This window comes from Pezoporus occidentalis, unplaced genomic scaffold (genome assembly GCF_034315485.1).
Source record: "Pezoporus occidentalis ecotype Australia unplaced genomic scaffold, CSIRO_AGI_Poc_V1 ctg57, whole genome shotgun sequence".
In the NCBI taxonomy this organism is placed as follows: domain Eukaryota; kingdom Metazoa; phylum Chordata; class Aves; order Psittaciformes; family Psittacidae; genus Pezoporus; species Pezoporus occidentalis.
In genome coordinates, this window is record NW_026915910.1 from 5411476 (window position 1) to 5429443 (window position 17968).

The 17968-nt window shown below is 48.0% G+C and overlaps 6 non-coding genes across 6 annotated transcripts; 2 read left to right on the top strand and 4 right to left on the bottom strand.

Moving 5' to 3' along the window:
• Positions 1-603: 603 nt before the first annotated feature.
• Positions 604-675, bottom strand: TRNAW-CCA (transfer RNA tryptophan (anticodon CCA)). Its single transcript has one exon. It is a non-coding gene; the product is annotated as a tRNA-Trp (tRNA).
• Positions 676-1304: 629 nt separating this feature from the next.
• On the top strand, positions 1305-1376 carry TRNAW-CCA (transfer RNA tryptophan (anticodon CCA)). The gene has a single exon. It is a non-coding gene; the product is annotated as a tRNA-Trp (tRNA).
• Positions 1377-2215: 839 nt separating this feature from the next.
• On the top strand, positions 2216-2288 carry TRNAR-ACG (transfer RNA arginine (anticodon ACG)). The gene has a single exon. It is a non-coding gene; the product is annotated as a tRNA-Arg (tRNA).
• Positions 2289-2998: 710 nt separating this feature from the next.
• Positions 2999-3071, bottom strand: TRNAR-ACG (transfer RNA arginine (anticodon ACG)). The gene has a single exon. It is a non-coding gene; the product is annotated as a tRNA-Arg (tRNA).
• A 1222-nt stretch (positions 3072-4293) lies between these two features.
• Positions 4294-4366, bottom strand: TRNAR-ACG (transfer RNA arginine (anticodon ACG)). The gene has a single exon. It is a non-coding gene; the product is annotated as a tRNA-Arg (tRNA).
• Positions 4367-5339: 973 nt separating this feature from the next.
• TRNAW-CCA (transfer RNA tryptophan (anticodon CCA)) lies at positions 5340-5411 on the bottom strand. Its single transcript has one exon. It is a non-coding gene; the product is annotated as a tRNA-Trp (tRNA).
• Between the last annotated feature and the right edge of the window lie 12557 nt (positions 5412-17968).

The following is a 17968-nucleotide window of genomic DNA, read 5'->3' on the forward strand; positions in this document are numbered from 1 at the left end:
ACTAAAGCGGTGGGGATGTGGTAGCCGAGATGTGAGGAGAGGGGTAGAGAACTGGGTATATTCAACCTGAGGGAGAATATGTAAAAGGCTTTTATCCCAACCTTTAATCACCTAACAGCAGCGTGTACAGCAGATGGACCTAGACTTTTTTCAGAGTGCACAGTGATAAGATGGGAGGCAAAACACCCGAAAAGCAACATGAGAACATCTTGTCACAGGGTACCATGCTTGCAAGGGCCTATGCTGCAATGGAGAATGTGCCCTGCTATGGATTGGGAGACTGCAGGCTGGCCTTTTTGTATAAGGGCACATCTGGAGTAAGATGCCCTTGCCCTGGAGGGGTATTGAGACCAAGAGAAGCTGTACACAGCCATGGAGCTGGAGCTGGAATGTCCGTTAATCCTGTCTCCTTTGTAGACATAGGATGAGGTAACGCTGAAGCAATCCTGACACTACCTAACAAGGGTCCAGCAAGGAAAGACTACTCTGCCATGGCGCAGTTCCTGCCCTTCAGTAGGGCTATGGGTTACACAGTGGGAAGGCAAAACTAATTGCCAAGGAGATGCCCATCTCACAGTGAGACCCCATGGGAGGTGGACATCCTGACCCCGGTGTGATTTGAACACACAGCCTTCTGATCTGGAGTCAGACGCGCTACCATTGCGCCACGAGGTCAGGGCTGGAACACATCCTGCCCAAGCATCATCCTGGATTTTATGGCCATGGGTATTCTCTGAAGGAAGGGGAGGAGCATCTCTATACTTGCCTTGTTAAGCCTGCAAGAAAGGCTCTAAATGAGCTGTTTCAGAGGAGGAAGGCCAAAATGCGACCATTGTCCAGAGCAGCCCCGTAGGACCTCTCCTAGGAGAAAGAGGCTCCTGAGCTTGGTGTCTCTAGAGGGGCAGGAGGGATTATATCCAGCCACCTCCCTGGAGCGAGACACCCCATTTATCTGGTAGATGCACAGCACCCACCTCACGCCCTGTGGCAGGAAGGACCCTCATGCAATTTGACATCCTGGCTGGGGTCACCTTCCCCACAGAAGGAGATAGAATGTGCTCTGGGTTCAGCTGCCTCCACATGCCCTGGACCCATGCTGTTTATTCTGCACCTCTGCCCCAACCCTCCATGGTCTTTCACCCCCAAGCAGAGTCACCATGCTGTGGACATCACTTGCCTGCCCTCTCCTCAAGGGGTGGCCCTGTATTCTCTACCTCCCATAACCCTTCTCCTAGGGGTCCCCATGGAGAGGACCCAACCGCCCAGGCCAGGGTCCGTGCTGGGGACATGCACACCTCCACCCTGACCTCGTGGTGCAAGGGCAGCACGTCTGACTCCAGATCAGAAGGTTGTGTGTCCGAATCACACCGGGGTCAGCCTTGGGGCATCACTGGACATCCTCTCATTCACTCTGTGTGAGGGTCAGGGCTCTGTGATGCACTGGCCAACTCCTGAGGAGGAAATGTGATGCCCAGAGCTTTCTTTCAGTCAGGTGTGGCTCTGTGCTGGTTGGAGATTATGGATCATGACCATAGCAGAGGCCAATGCTGGGAGGTGTTGTGGTGGGTGTCTGCCACAGTTTTCCCTCATCAAGAAGGAAATGATGCATTCTTCCTCAGGGAAGTGCAAGAAGCCTCATAACTGCAAGCTGTCACTCCTGGGGGACCTGGACTTACCCTCAGGCAATATTTGCCTGGGAGGGTAACATGTGATGGTAAGAAGCAGGATCTGGGGAGCTCTCGTCTGCTCAGCTTCACCTCAGAGCCCACGCAAAGGCTACGGAAGAAATACTCCTGAAAGGCATGCCCAAACGAAGGAAGGACTGGAAATGACCAGAAGCAGTGACCATGGACAAACCAAGGGATGATGACTCTTGGCAGTGTGATAGGGTTCTTTGAAGACATTACTTCCTGGGCAGTCAACAGGACACCAAAGAACATCGTTTGTCTTGACATTGGTCTGACCTCTGACAGGGTCCCCCAGACATGGCAGTGTAGCAGGACACAGGGACACTGCGCCTAAACTCAATCCCAAGGTAAAGCAAACTGGCTGCGGCGGGGAGCAGAAGGGGTTGTGTCAGCAGCTGGCCGTCCAGCTGATGTTCTTCAGTGTTGCACTGGATGTTGTTTGGTGTCTTAGCGATGGGCGCAGAGCATGTTCTGCAGAACGAGGGATGCAGAGCACCTGGCAGGGCCACGGGGATGGTGAGGGGCAGGGGCCAGTGGCGCAATGGACAACGCGCCTGACTACGGATCAGGAGATTGCAGGTTCGACTCCTGCCTGGCTCAATGCTTTTAGCCTGGCCATGGCTCCTCCTGTTCCCTCCTTCATCCCTGCCTGGGGCTTTCTGCAGGGCAAAAGTGCTGGGGTGTCCTCTTGCCCTGCAGGAAGGAAAGAGGCTCTCCAGACCTTATGGCAGAGCTGGGGCACAACAAATCTCACAGCAGAATGAAGATGCCTCCTGAACTGCTCAGCTGTAGGTTGGACAGACCCGGTCCTCAGGCTGTCTTGGCACATCACGTGCTCTGGTCTCCAGCCATCTTTGAGGGTCACACTGGTCTTGCTGCTGTTTGTCAGTGCCTTGCCAAGTTCTACACTCAACTTCAATAAGCCGCATGGAAAGCACGGACAGTAGAGCTGCACTGGGTTATCCCATCACAGATGCAGTATGTTGTGTTTGCCTTTGCTGAACTGACATGTGAGATCTCTAGTCCAAATTTTTACCCAACTTATGACATTCCAATCAGTGCCCTGCCTGCCTGAACTCTGAACACTCCAAGGATGTAGAGCTCACAGCCTCTCCCAGTGGTTTGCCATCTTCATGATGAAAGTTTCTTCGGCCAGTATATTGAGCCTGATGCAAGGGAAGATATCGTCGCACAGGAAGCCCAACAAGAAGGGAGAAATGCCAGGCAAAGGCAGTCCACTATAGATAATGAGGTGGTCTTTGCTACAGCCCACCATCAATATAACGGCCAGGCTGCGGGCAGAAAAATGGCGAGCCAGGCAGGAGTCGAACCTGCAATCTCCTGATCCGTAGTCAGGCGCGTTATCCATTGCGCCACTGGCCCAACTTGGGCTTGGGGGGGGAGGGCTTCCCATTGCTAAATGAGCTTTCTGAGAGGTGCAGGGGAGGCTGCAGTAGGATTTAGTTAAGCACAGATTAAGCAGGTTATAGAGATCCCTGGAAGGCAGGTGATCTAATCCCCTGCTCAGAGCACTGAAGTCATTGACATTGGGTCATTCTGTTAGTCGACATCTGAACATCTCCAAGGATGAATGTCTCCGTCCTCCCCGGGACCCTGTTTTAATGTGTGACCTCTGATGTGTGACATTTTTTTCCTACCATATAATAGAGATTTTTCTTGATATAATGTGATTTTTGTTGAGCTTCATCCTCCACGTCCACAAGAAAAGATTGGGTCCACTTTTTCTGTAGGCACACATAGCATAAAAACACGGTTATAATCCTTCCTCAACCTTTTCTTCTCTGTATTATAGAAACCTACCTCTCTAGGCCACTCCTCATCTGGGACTCCACCACCTTCTCATCTGGATGACCATCTCTGGGACTTAGTGAAGTCTGCAAATGTCTTTCTTGTCCTGGAGATCACAAAACTGAACATGATAGGGGAATCCCCCATATCAGTACAGGCTGGGGGACAAAGGGATTGAGAGTAGCCCTGCAGATAAGGACTTGGGGGTACTGGTGAAGGAAAAACTGGACATGATCCAGCAGTGTGCGCTCACAGGCCAGAAAGCCAGAGGGACTTTTTAAAAGGCATGTAAGGGTAGGACACCAGGGATAGGCCAGAATCTCCCATTTTAATGTATACCTATTGTCTCTCAACCTCTCATCATGAAACACTATGAAGCTTTTGTCTTGATGACCTCCTCATAGATACCGGAAGGTTTCTATCAGGTACTCATTGAAGACTCCTCTTCCATTGTCCAAATAAACCCAGTTTCCATGGCTTGTCCTCATACAGCAAATGCTACATTTTGATGGCCCTCCACTATACTTGTTCCAGATGACCAGTGTTCTGAAACTGGGGGCCCCAAAGCTTTATGCAGTATTCCCAGTATGGAAGATGAGTAAACTGTGGGAGTAGAGTAATATCAGTAGTGAGTAGAGGAGAGTGATGAGACAAGGGGCCCAGCTCTGCCATAAGGTCTGGAGAGCCTCTTTCCTTCCTGCAGGGCAAGAGGACACGCCAGCACTTTTGCCCTGCAGAAAGCCCCAGGCAGGGATGAAGGAGGGAACAGGAGGAGCCATGGCCAGGCTAAAAGCATTGAGCCAGGCAGGAGTCGAACCTGCAATCTCCTGATCCGTAGTCAGGCGCGTTGTCCATTGCGCCACTGGCCCCTGCCCCTCACCATCCCCGTGGCCCTGCCAGGTGCTCTGCATCCCTCGTTCTGCAGAACATGCTCTGCGCCCATCGCTAAGACACCAAACAACATCCAGTGCAACACTGAAGAACATCAGCTGGACGGCCAGCTGCTGACACAACCCCCTCTGCTCCCCGCCGCAGCCAGTTTGCTTTACCTTGGGATTGAGTTTAGGCGCAGTGTCCCTGTGTCCTGCTACCCTGACATGTCTGGGGGACCCTGTCAGAGGTCAGACCAATGTCAAGACAAACGATGTTCTTTGGTGTCCTGTTGACTGCCCAGGAAGTAATGTCTTCAAAGAACCCTATCACACTGCCAAGAGTCATCATCCCTTGGTTTGTCCATGGTCACTGCTTCTGGTCATTTCCAGTCCTTCCTTCATTTGGGCATGCCTTTCAGGAGTATTTCTTCCGTAGCCTTTGCGTGGGCTCTGAGGTGAAGCTGAGCAGACGAGAGCTCCCCAGATCCTGCTTCTTACTGTTCTTGAAAAACTTCTGTTCATCAGAATCCTGCCTCTGTTTCTCTACCCCTACACTGAACAATTGTCCTTCACGCCCTCCAGAAATGCCGTGGGCTGTGTACCACCATATGCTACCCTCCCAGGCAAATATTGCCTGAGGGTAAGTTCAGGTCCCCAGAGTGACTGAGCTTACAGTCTTGAAGCTTCTTGCATTTCCCTAAGAATTCACTTTCTTCTTGATGAGGGAAAACTGTAGCAGACAACCACAACACCTCCCAGCACTGGCTTGTACTATGGTCCGTAATCTCCAGCCAGCACAGCACTACACCTGACTGAAAGAAAAGCTCTGGGCATCAGCTTTTCTCCCTCAGCCACTCTCAAGGTGCCCCCATGTAGCTGTCCTATGCCTTGCAGAGCCCTGCCCCTCACATAGGCCAGCCGCCCAGGAAATGAGGGTGAATGCAGAGGGTGCCCAGTGATGCCCCAAGGCTGACCCCGGTGTGATTCGAACACACAACCTTCTGATCTGGAGTCAGACGCGCTGCCCTTGCGCCACGAGGTCAGGGTGAAGCCATGCAGGTCCCCAGCACGGACCCTAGTCTGGGCAGTGGGGGTGTCCTCTCTATGGGGACCACCCCATGGGTGTCCAGGCACCCCCACAAACACTGTAGCTGTGGAGTGGAAGAGGTAACCTGAGGAGAGAGCAGCCAAAGGCTGCAGTGAGGAGTCCAGGCTGCAAGATGAATGTGCAGGGTGGGATGGGGTGATCTGCAGGCTCAGGCACAGCATTTTAGGGATGCTGTGATGTAATGGATGGCAGTCGAGGGCACAACACAGAGAAGGGACGTGGTCCCCTCCTGCAGCACAGCCCGAGGTAGGCTTTGGGTATATACCCAGAAAAGGTCATGGAGAGTGTTAAGAGCAGACAGGCCTTGGGCTTGGTCCAGCCAGAGCTGGACATTACAGCTCCTGATGTCCTGCCACAGCCACGGCCTTGTGTAGACTCAGAATGGCAGCTGGACCTTCTGCAAGGAAGGGAAGACGTCCCACCAGTGCAAGCATGGTCCACCAACAGTGTAGGCAAAGTCCACTGCTAGCTCTGGCTGCCCATCCCTTTCCTCATGGGTGGTGAGTGCAAGGTTGTCATGGACAGAGATGTCAGAGAGGAAGTGAAACCTTCCTTCTACCTCTCCAACTCCATGCCTACCCCAGAATCATGAAGGAAGCTTCTCACTACAAGTCCATCTTGAGCAAGGACAAGCTGTGGGCACAATATGGGCAGGGGCCAGCAGTGTAATGGACAAAGTGCCAGGAGAACCCCTTCTGGCTCCTGCCCACAGCCTGGCCACGGTGGAGGTGGTGGGAATCAGGCTGCCCTGGTATCCTTTGGAAGTGGTGGGTAAGTGGCCTTGGGTTTTGTCCTGCCTCTGGCTTACCCCCTCCCTCTGCCATGTATTGTGCCAGCAACAAGACATTTTTCTATCAGAAATCCATCAGGCATTTTTCTTGAACACAGTTATTGTTACACCTCATTGTTCCCCACTGCCATACCTTAGGCTTTATATCACAAATTCTGACACCTTTGCAGTTTCTGTTTGCCCCACAGCCTGTATTAAAAGCCTTGGAGTTAGAGCTCTGACACTGTTATTAACATGTCTGTTTCGTTTTAGAGAAAATAAACTAAGCATACAGGTTTGTGGTGCAATGCTGAATCTGTTGCTGTTATTAAGAATGATCCATTTCAGAAAAATCCTTGGAAAAGGACAAAAAAAGTTGAGAAAAATTGAGAAAATGGTTTGCAAATGTATGAAACCAAAAACCCTCCCTGCTCTTCAAACATATTAATAATCCTCACGCACTTAACACTGAATGTTCAGGGCTGAAGACAAAGGGGCAGGCATCTACATCTCCACCTGAGCAAACCCTGCGCACAAGAAGGCCCTTGGCGTCTGTTCCCCGCCAGCGTGTCTTCCCGCAAGAGGGAGCCATGAACCAGCTCATGGGCTCCACAAGCTGCAAAGCTAGGCTGGAGATGAGTTTTGCTATCTTCATACAGGAGGTGCTCCAGTACCCTCATCATCCTCGTGGCCCTTCTCTGGACTTGTTCCAACAGTTCCATGTCCTTTTTATGTTGAGGACACCAGAACTGCACACAAAACTCCAGGTGAGGTCTCACGAGAGCAGAGTAGAGGGGCAGGATCACCTCCTTCGACCTGCTGGTCACGCTCCTTTTGATGCAGCCCAGGATACGGTTGGCTTTCTGGGCTGCGAGTGCACACTGAAGCCGGCTCATGTTCATTTTCTTATCCACCAACACCCCCAAGTCCTTCTCCACAGGGCTGCTCTGAATCTCTTCTCTGCCCAACCTGTAGCTGTGCCTGGGATTGCTCCCACCCAGGTGTAGGACCTTGCACTTGGCATGGTTAAATTTCATGAGGTTGGCATCAGCCCACCTCACAAGCATGTCAAGGTCCCTCTGGATGGCATTCCTTCCCTCCACCCTATCAACCGAACCACACAGCGTGGTGTGTCATGGTTTAAACCCAGTCAGGCAATTCGTTCGCTCACTTCCCCCCGCTTCTTTCCCTCCCCCTGCTCTCGGAGGGACGGAGAGGAGAATCAAAAAGAATGCAACTCCCATGGGTTGAGATAAGAACAGTTTAGTAACTAAGGTATAACACAAATCACTACTGCTGCCACCAATAATAACAATGATAAAGGAAATAACAAAGGAAGAGAATACAACATCTCACCACCAGCCAACTGGTAACTCGGCTCCCCAGCCCGACCAAGCTCCGACCCATACCTCCTCCAACCCTGCAGTCTCCCAGCCCTTCCGGCTAACTCCCAGTTACCTCCTGGGCATGACGTGCTGTGGTATGGAATACCTCTTTGGTCAGTTTGGGTCAGGTGTCCTGTCTCTGCTTCCTCCCAGCTTCCCTCCTCCCTGGCAGAGCATGAGGCTCACAAAGTCCTTGGCCAAACCAAAACATCGCTATCAGCTCTGTTCCCAGGCCAAAAAGTCAAAACACTGCACTGCACCAGCTACCAAGAAGGAGAAACATGACTGCTACTGCTGAACCCAGGACAGGTGTCATCAGCAAACTTGCTGAGGGTGCACTCAATCCCACTGTCCACAAAGATGTTAAACAAGACCTGCCCCAACACCAATCCCTGAGGGACACCACTCGTTACTGGTCTCCAGCCGGACATTGAGCCATTGACCACAACTCTTTGTATGCGGCCATCCAGCCAGTTCTTTATCCACCGAGTGGTCCATCCATCAAATTGATGTCTCTCCAATTTAGAGACAAGGATGTCGTGTGGGGCAGTGTCGAACGCTTTGCACAAGTCCAGGTAGATGACATCAACTGCTCTACCCCTGTCCATCAGTTCTGTAGCCCCATCATAGAAGGCCACCAAACTGGTCAGGCAGGATTTCCCCTTAGCAAAGCCATGCTGGCTGTAACCAAGCACCTTGTTGTTTTTCATGTGCCTTAGCATGCCTTCCAGGAGAATCTGCTCCAAGATTTTGCCAGGCACAGAGGTGAGACTGACTGGTCTGTAATTCCCCGGGTCATCCATTTTCCCCTTCTTGAAAATGGGGGTTATATTTCCCTTTTTCCAGTCGTTGGGAACTTCACCTGACTGCCATGATTTTTCAAGTATGATGGACAGTGGCTTAGAAACTTCATTTGCCAGCTCCTTCAGGACCTGCGGATGGATTTCATCAGGACCCACAGACTTGTGCAGGATCAGGCTCTAACCAGATCCTCTCCTACAGTGGGCCCAAGGTCTTCATTCTCACAGTCCCTGCGTCTGACTTCCAAGACTTGGGCGGTGCTGTCAGAGCATTTGCAGTGAAGACTGAGGCAAAGAAGTCATTCAGAACCTCAGCCTTCTCTGAATCCAGGATAGACATTTCTCCTGATAGCTGCTGGAGGGGGCCCACATTTAAAAACTTTTGATCATTGCATCACAAAGCAAGACCTCACAAACAATTCTATAACCTTCTCCTTTTTTTATGGTTTTGGGTTTTTTTTTTGGTTTTTCCTTTTTCTATGAAATACCACAACCAGAAGTTCACAATTGAAAAGAACATTTTAGGAATTGATCCAGCTGCCCGCGCATAGAGACTGGAGCCATTTGAGAGGCCATGTGACAGTAAGAATGTTGATATCTGACTGGGGCTGGCAAATATCATGCAGGAGCTATGGGGGATCTGCACCCTCATGGAGCAGAAGCTGAAGGCCAGATGGGATCCCTGAGGTATCTTTGATTACAATAGATGCCCTTAGCTCTGGGCTTGGCCAGCTAGGTAGAAGTATCTACTTAGAACAGTGCATGTTTCTTCATGTGTGATTGCTCCTGAGGTCCCACTATAGCTAAACAGGTTGTTTATGTCCTAAAACCACTAGTTAAACATCTCAGTCCCACATGCCCACATCCATTGTAGATGCCTACATCTTGGTATCTGAGTATAGCACTGACCAACAACACTGAGCAGTCAGTTGTCCACACGTTATTGTCCCGTGCCATTTAAAATAAGTTAGACCATACACATGGCCACTCCTTTTTCCCCTCTATTCACATGGAGATTATCTCAGGGGTCCTGTGTCTTACCAAGAGTCCCATGAGATTCTCTGAATACCCTAGGGCAGCCCACAGGAGTTAAGCCTATATATTTGAGCAACTGAATTGAGTCCATAATAGCAATCAAGTAATATTTTCATAAAGAAAACAGGCTGTTTAGTTGGTTGAGACTTTATTTCTCTATTGAGGAAATCATGCAGGAGGTAGGGAGGTGCAGTTACTCTGCTTACTTTTGTGACCCTCTGCCATTGTCCAGGTTTAGCCATGTGCAGCGGTCAAGCTGTACTCCTTGCCTTCCACACTCACCACTGCCAAGGTTCCCTGGACAACCAGGTCTGTTCCTACAGCCCTATAAACACAAGAATGTTCCCTCCTCCCCTCCTCAAGGGTTCCAGTGTTGTGGACCTGTCTCTACACTGCAGCTGAGACTTTCTACCATGAAACTCTTCTGCTTCATGGCTCTCCTCCTTTTGCTCCTCCAGGCTGTTCCAGGTAATAGGGAAGATCCACATTGGGGTCTGCCTGTGTAGGAGGTACAACTTGCTTGTACAGTGGTGCAGAATGTACTCTTCTGTGCTCCTCAGCTCTTTTCATTAGGGCCATTCCTATTTCTCAATCTAGAAGCAGAAGTTAACTTTTAACTTTCCCACAGAAGCCACAATCGGGTGTCAGCTCTTTCTGACTCTGAAATCCCTTTATGCCACTTTGTGGCACTATTGGAAGACGGTGCCATGGAAGTCATCTGCCTCTTTTTACCCCCATGGTCATAAATTGTCCCCTTTGTGTCTGGGAGAGGAGTGACAGAGATGTTCTCTCATATTACTTAAGTTGAACTATACCAGTGTAGTTTATTTACTTAAGCTCTCTGAATATGCTGGTTTCCCTTCCTCAGCTGTTCTGCTGCACTGACTCATTTACTGACTGTGCTTTCAGCCTTGCTTTTCTTCATGCTTAAGGGAACTCCCCATCTTTGAGTAAGGCTTTCAGAGGAAGGAGCTGGGCAAACTGATTGTTTCTGTTACAAGGGGCTCTCATCAGCTGGGGAAGATTCCAACTTTTGAGGTTTTTTAGGGCATATGAGGACCATGCTGTCTCTTGCATGACCAGCCTGCAGCATTGCAGTACCAGAACGTAGAAGCATCCAAAGGCTGGCTTGTCCTTACTACTACAGTGTGCATGCCCAGGATATGTTCAGAAACTTGCCATCAACAACTACATTTTTCGTTAGTTGTACAGAAGCCTTCCTTGGAGTCATGTGAGGTCACATGAGTCTTCTCAAAACTTCTGGAAAAGCTGCCTTGGATTTTGGGGGTATTGGTATCAGAGCCTTTGTTGGGGTCCATGGGGTTTCAGCAGGAGGAATGAGACCATGAGAAATGGACCTATCCTGCAGCACAGCTGGGAATCCCATTCTTCCTGCAGGTCTTGGCTTGCCCAAAGATACCTTACGTTGTGTTGGATACCATGGTTTCTGCTTCCGATCAAAATCATGCCCAGCGCCATTTGCTGCATTTGGAACGTGCTCTCAGCGTCAGAAAACCTGCTGCATAGGTAAGAACACCCTGTTTGCTTACATGTAAAGAAGTGTGTAAACCCTGTCCAGGCAGGCTATGTTGGGAGAGGAGGTTCATAAAGTCAGCAAAACACACTCTTACTGTCTTTGTCTCCTAATGGCTTTAAGCTGTCTTCTCCCATATAAGAAGGTGGACCTGTCTGTTGCTCCACTAAGGTCAGCATGGAGCACAGGAACAGGATTGCCATTTTGGGCTGGACAAATAGCACGTAGCCAAACATCCTGACTCCAACAGAACAGATGCCTGAGGAAATAAAAGAGAAACTGTGGCACACACAGAGTCCTCCTTCTTTGATATATCTTCCTTTAATCAGCTGTTGGGGACTGCTGACTGCATCCGCACTGCTACATTTAATAGCTGCCAGCTGACCTATTCCCTGTAAATTTATCTAACTCCTGGCTTTGCTTATTTTTGGAGCTCCTCAATAGCCAACTTATATCATTAATCAATATATGCTTTATAGTTAACTGTGCTACTCAGACCTAAGGTTCATCTGATCCAGCATCTTGTATCTCTCCATGGCCAGAAGTGGATGATTCTGTACACTGACTGTGTGTAAAGTGACTATTAATGATAACCATGTAATTACACGTCCTTATATATTCTCCTGGCTTTTATGAATTTGCAGATGTTTAGATTTAGGCATCTTTGTCTTTAAAAGACTTTACTGGATTTCCCCTTTATGTTAGGAATGCCTTCTGTTCGTTTTAAAACTTCTTCCCTTACAATTTTATTCAGTGCCAGCCATTTCTGTAGTGCAAATGAGATGCAGTCATTCTGCATCCACCTTCTTCCTATCTTTACAATATCCCTCCTTCAGTTACTTCTTTATGAAGCTGGTGGGTCACAAATCCCAATTTTAGCAGTACTCTGATAATCCCCATAGTCTGTCTTTGTGTCTTTGCTTTTGGAGACAGAGTGACAAGATGCTTTCCGTGTATGAGTTGGTTCAGATGGTGGTGCAATGTTTTCTGTTCTCACTTAAATCCTTTTCATTGCAGACACGACATCAGATTTCCATACTTGTCAAGATGAGGGGGGTCATTGCGTACCTCCAGAAATCAATTGTCTGGAAGAGCAAGTGGGACTTTGTCCTCACAGAGAATGGAAGTGCTGCACAGAAGTGTAATGGAGACCTCATGGAATTGTAGAAAACCACAGAAATGCATGGCCGAGAAAGCAAATAAGTGTTCTTCCTAGTGTTGTAGAGAAGATGCCTGGTGTTCTCAACATGCAAAGTGTATAATTAACTAGAGGTGACATGTTTCTTTATATAACAAAGACAAATACTAAATAAACAGGTATAGCAGTTGTGTATGAATGGGAAGAGGCAGAATGTCTATTACACCCCCACACAGAAATCCACAGAAACTTTGCTGTGACATCCTTGGAAACAAATCCCCTGTAATTCAAACTTCATCTCCCTCCCTTTTCTTTCTTTCTTCTTTCCTTCCTTTCCTTTCTAATAGAAGGCAATGTCTCCTCTTCCTATTAAGGTGATAGAAACAAGGACTGTCCAACTGGCATGGTTGGGCTATGTCTACACTATCCTACTACCATTCTCCAAAGCAGGATGCCACCCAGCTGCTCTTCCCAACTCCCTATTGCTACCAATAAACTGTACACCCACTTGAGTACAGCTACCACCTATAAAAAGTCTTCATGTGTGACTGGGCAAATCTATCTAAAACTATCTATCTAAACCCATTTTATGCAGTTTGTGCTTCTCTCTGTGGTAAGCCTGAGTTTATTAACTGGAGGGATGGGGATCAATGAAGATGTTTAGATCAGACAGAAGATGGGACGGAAGGTATCAATGAAATCATTTGCAAATCAAACCAAGATGCACAAACAACCAGAGGGTAGATGTACCTTTGAGCAAACAATTGTGCTTTGCTTCCACAAAGCATTTGGGCACATGTGTAGCCCTAAGCTCCTGAGTTTTCCTGATGACTTCAATGCCTAAGATCATACTGCCAGTCTGCCAGTCAGTGCAAGCTGGGTATAGAACCCAGGTCTTCTCCAATCCTTATATCTTCCATATATATATATATATATATATATATATCAACTCAATCTCACAAAACATGGTACACTTTCATGACAATTCAGTATCTAAATTGTTACAACTGTTTGTCCTGGGTTCAGCAGTAGCCGTCATGTTTCTCCTTCTTGGTAGCTGGTGCAGTGCAGTGTTTTGACTTTCGGCCTGGGAACAGAGCTGATAGCGATGTTTTGGTTTGGCCAAGGACTTTGTGAGCCTCATGCTCTGCCAGGGAGGAGGGGAAGCTGGGAGGAAGCAGAGACAGGACACCTGACCCAAACTGACCAAAGAGGTATTCCATACCACAGCACGTCATGCCCAGGATGTAACTGGGAGTTACCCGGAAGGGCTGGGAGACTGCAGGGTTTGAGGAGGTATCGGTCGGTGTTTGGTCGGGCTGAGGGGGGGCAAGTTATCAGTCGGCTGGTGGTGAGGTGTTGTATTCTCTTCCCTTGTTATTTCCTTTATCATTGTTATTATTGGTGGTAGCAGCAGTGATTTGTGTTATACCTTAGTTACTAAACTGTTCTTATCTCAACCCGTGGGAGTTGCATTCTTTTTGATTCTCCTCTCCGTCCCTCCAGTAGCAGGGGGAGGGCAAGAAAGGGGGGGAAGTGAGTGAACGAATTACCTGACTGGGTTTAAACCACGACACTGTTCTAGCATACTGAGCAGTCTCAGGGCCTCTTCTCTATCCCCAAAACCAAATATCATAATCTGGCCATGCTCATCCTCTCTTCACACCAGTAACAGATGGGTACATCCAGACTGTCTGGTGGAATTAATCCCTCATCCCAGACACACTTGGCAATTGTTTGGGAGAGAAATAGTTGGCCTGGACCAAAACCTTTCCAGGGATATGCTAAGCATTTAATAGTTTGGATAATCAAATCCCAGTGATTGTGTCCTGCCCTGTTTTATTTACTAATGAAGATATACTGAAGGAGTTTAAGCTTTGATAAAGGGAAAATGCATGAGAGGAGATTAATACATTATTTTTCTAACTAGAATTATAGAAAAAACAAAAAACAACAAAAAACAACCAATCAAATTTAAAAAATCCTTCTTTTTTGTGGGTTGTTCCTTTTTTTAATCAAATAACCTGATTTATAGCCTACCCAATGACTCACTGAAATCAAGTTAAGTCAATAAAATGGGTTTTAGACTCTGCTCCCATTGAGTTCTCCCACATGTAAATACACGCCCACTACCACACCAGAGTCAGCCTCTCTTGTCTGGTGCCTCTATAGGCCTGCTTCCCACCTCCCTGTGCCTCAGCAGTGGTGTGCCCATGCAGGACTCTGCCTACCTTTGTGTGTCTGGTGAGAGGCGGGATATGTCAACATCATGCCTGTGGTCGTGCGCAATGATAGATAAGGTCTGGTCAAGGTTACACCATGCTCTGCTGCTGGCATGAATATCAGAAGGAACTGTAGAAGATGTGGTGTCCTGAAAATGTCCCATTCTAACAAGCACAGCAGCCATGGGAACCTCAGATCTTCTTCAGTAAGTGCTCCCTTGTCCATAATCAACATAATGACAGTGATATAGCAAAATTACTTTCTTGCTTTGCCATGTCTTCCTTGCTTCTCATTCATTTCTAAAGAACACTTTTTCATCTGAGAATTCGAGGTGAATTTATGTCAATTGAAGTGGAATTTGCTGCCACGTTGAGCATGAAGGTTCTTCCAGAGGTAATGTGAGGTAATGAGAACACCATCCTCACATCAGTCAAGGACACTGGTGAGCCAAGACACTGGTTCCAGAGGACAGTACAGAGGCATCCAAAAAGTTCAGATCAGAAGAGGACCTAAGACTTCCTATGTCTTACATATGGGCTCTCACCATTAAACCTTACTTTCATTTTATTTCTTTTCCTGACTTTATTTCCATTATTTTTAGCTGATTTTGGTTGGGTGGTGGAAGTTTGTAGCTGTTCACTCATTTATACAAGATCTTGGTTTCCTTGGATCATGAAGGAGGTGATGCTTTAGTACAGGGGCAAGAGGCACTGTAACTAGCAAGTTAATGGCTTGCTGGAAGATTTCACTGAGGTGCCATCAGATATAAGTCAGTAAAGAATAAAGTCCCACATCAGGGTTTGTGTGCAGATAAAGCACGCAGGAAAGAGTGCACTGTCTGCACATTTCCCAAAGAAACTCATCAAGGGATTCACCAAGATTACCATAATCATGCATGAAAACCCTTCAATGGAAGCGATTCACCCACCCACAAAGGCACATTGCAAACCCAAAACATGGAGTGACCTGTGGGACTGGAAGAGACCCATGGCTCAGCAGCACAGGAACTATTGGAGGACAGGGTCCAGTGGCTACAGCTGTCCAGCCAAGAGTTTATAAGTTCTCAGAAGATCCTGGGCCAATGCCGAATGAAAAGAGCTATGGTCAGATTGGCAGATGGTGTGCATCCACTGGCTCCTATGTCATGAGGAGGTTTTAAAGCCAACACCATGATCTTCCAGCCTTCCTAGGACACACACAACTGTTGTTGGCTGCTGTCCATGGGCTGGGGTTATCCAAGGCCTGGAGGATGGGTTCATTGAAGTGTATAATCCAACTCTGCCAAAGAGGCGGAAAGGATCTTACTTATCTATGTAAGCAAAGACTTAAACCCCTGGCATTGAGTTTCTTGCCTTTACTGCCCTGTTTTTATAAAGAAATGCTTCTCTCCAGTCCAGTTACAAAATTCAGCGTTAGTACAGTGCATCTGTACCAACACATTACTCTACCCCTTGCTTTGCACATCTGGACATCTTTTGTGTCGGAATGATGTGGCGAGAGCTTGCACATAACGGGTGGGAGATATTGCAGTCTTGCCAAACGAACACTTCACCTGCTTGCTTTTTGCCTGTGTAAATAATTATTTGGGTTTTGAGACAGCAGTTCCCAGGTGTTGGGCATTGGATTGCCTGTACTGTATTTGTAATCGTTTCATTTACACCCCATTTCCACTCTGGAGTGAATCAAGCTGCAAGCCCTTGCTCCACCATTCAGACACAAAACACATCCAGATGTCACCCTCTTTAGATCACAAAAGACCCCCCAGACTCTCCTTGCAAGGCTGACCTGATCCACACGGTCATGGGCCACAGAAAGAGCAAGAAAGCTCGTTCAGCTCCAGGGTTGTTTCACTTCCCCGCATCATTAGTGAGTGGACCAGTGTGTGGGACCAGACAAGCTCTGTCATCAGTTACAAGGCATGAAGAGGATGAGGAGAGGGGAGCAATGCGGCTTGGTTGCAACAGGGAAAAGCCAATCCCATACCCCTCTGTTGAAGCAGAAAAGCAATACATCAAACAAATGGCCTGGGGAGAGGAGGCAGAAACATCCTGTCCTTCCTTTGCAAAACATGAGCAGGCTTAGCTGGAAATTATTACCAGCCTGCAGCAGACAGTGTGCTGATTCTGATGTTCCCCCAAGATCAGTATCTCTCCAACATGAAATGGTGCACAGAGCCTGGAGCTCTTTTGCCAGACCTGCCTTGCAGGTTTGTCCCTGCATGGCCCAGAGGAGAAATCTAAACACTGCAGTGTTCAAGCAGTGGTGTAAAGGTCCCAGGTCAGCTCCTGGCTCCCGGCCCAGGACAACAGTCCCACTCCTAAGGGGCTAGTTCTCACTCCAAGAGGGTGGATGGACCTATTTTTGGTCCAGCAGGTGACCATGGAGTAATGGAGTAATCAGAATCATAAAATCACAAATCATAGAATAATTTGGGTTAGAAGAAGCTTTAAAGATCATCTAGTTCCAACCATCCTGACATGGGCAGGGACACCTTCCACTACACCAAGTAGAATATTAAGTAGACAAGGAAAATTAAGGGTTTGCAAGTACTTGACCTCCCTAGATCAGGACTCGTCAGCCTTCAAACAAGATTTTTTAACCCATCTGATCTTAGAGTCAGATGAAATTTGTCTTTTGTCCTTTTTTTTCTTTAGGACCAGACTCACTTGCCCCAGACCTGAACACTGGTGTCACCTGAGGTGGCCCAAGGTATCATTCTGGGCTTCCAGAGTGTCTTGCCTGTGACTGTCACTCATGCAGAGATCCATAATGCCCACGCATCTCAAATGACATCCATCAAACTTTCCACACCTGCTGATCCAGGACAGCAAACTTTGACTCTGTCAAGTGGGTAGATTTAGTTTATATATTAGGAAGAAGGGTGTGGAGTCACTGGCACAGGTTGCCCAGAGAACTGGTTGCTACACCATCCCTGGCGGTGTTCAAGGCCAGGCTGGAAGGGGCTTGGAGCAACCTGGTCTAGTGGAAGGTGTCCCTTCCTATGGCAGGGGGTTGGAACTGGATGAGCTTTAAGGTCCCTTCCAACCCAAACCATTCCATGATGCTGTGATTTTATGATTCTATAGAGTGCGTCTAAACAACATTGGTTTAGGGAGAAGGAAATTTTTAACCTTGATCTTTCAACTATCCAGCTTAGGATGTATTCACATGAACGGTTACATTAACACAGCTGAAGAGACAGCAAAGAGCAGGATGAGGCAGAGGCAGCAGCCAGGCAAGGGTAGCTGGAACAGCATAGGCTGATTTTAGAGCAAGAACTGCATACCTATCACATAGCTACCACCAAGTGGTGCATTGCTGAGCTAACCAGCTACCTCTTCCACCAGAGCTGTGTTCTCATCACACTCAGGAATGAAGCCTCCTAAATTCCTGGGAAGCCAAAGCTGGAATAGCATTTTTGGCAGGAAAAAATCACATTCAGGTTTCAGCTGGAGAAAACATTCACACAAGCTCAGATAAAAAATGGATCAGTCCTGGCCTGCATCATTCTCCTCCTTGCAACTCCTCAGGAGTCTTCCCTTCAGGTTGCCTTCCACCCATCAGCTTCCCAGGAACTTTGCTGGCTGAAGCCGAAGCTTCTTTTTTC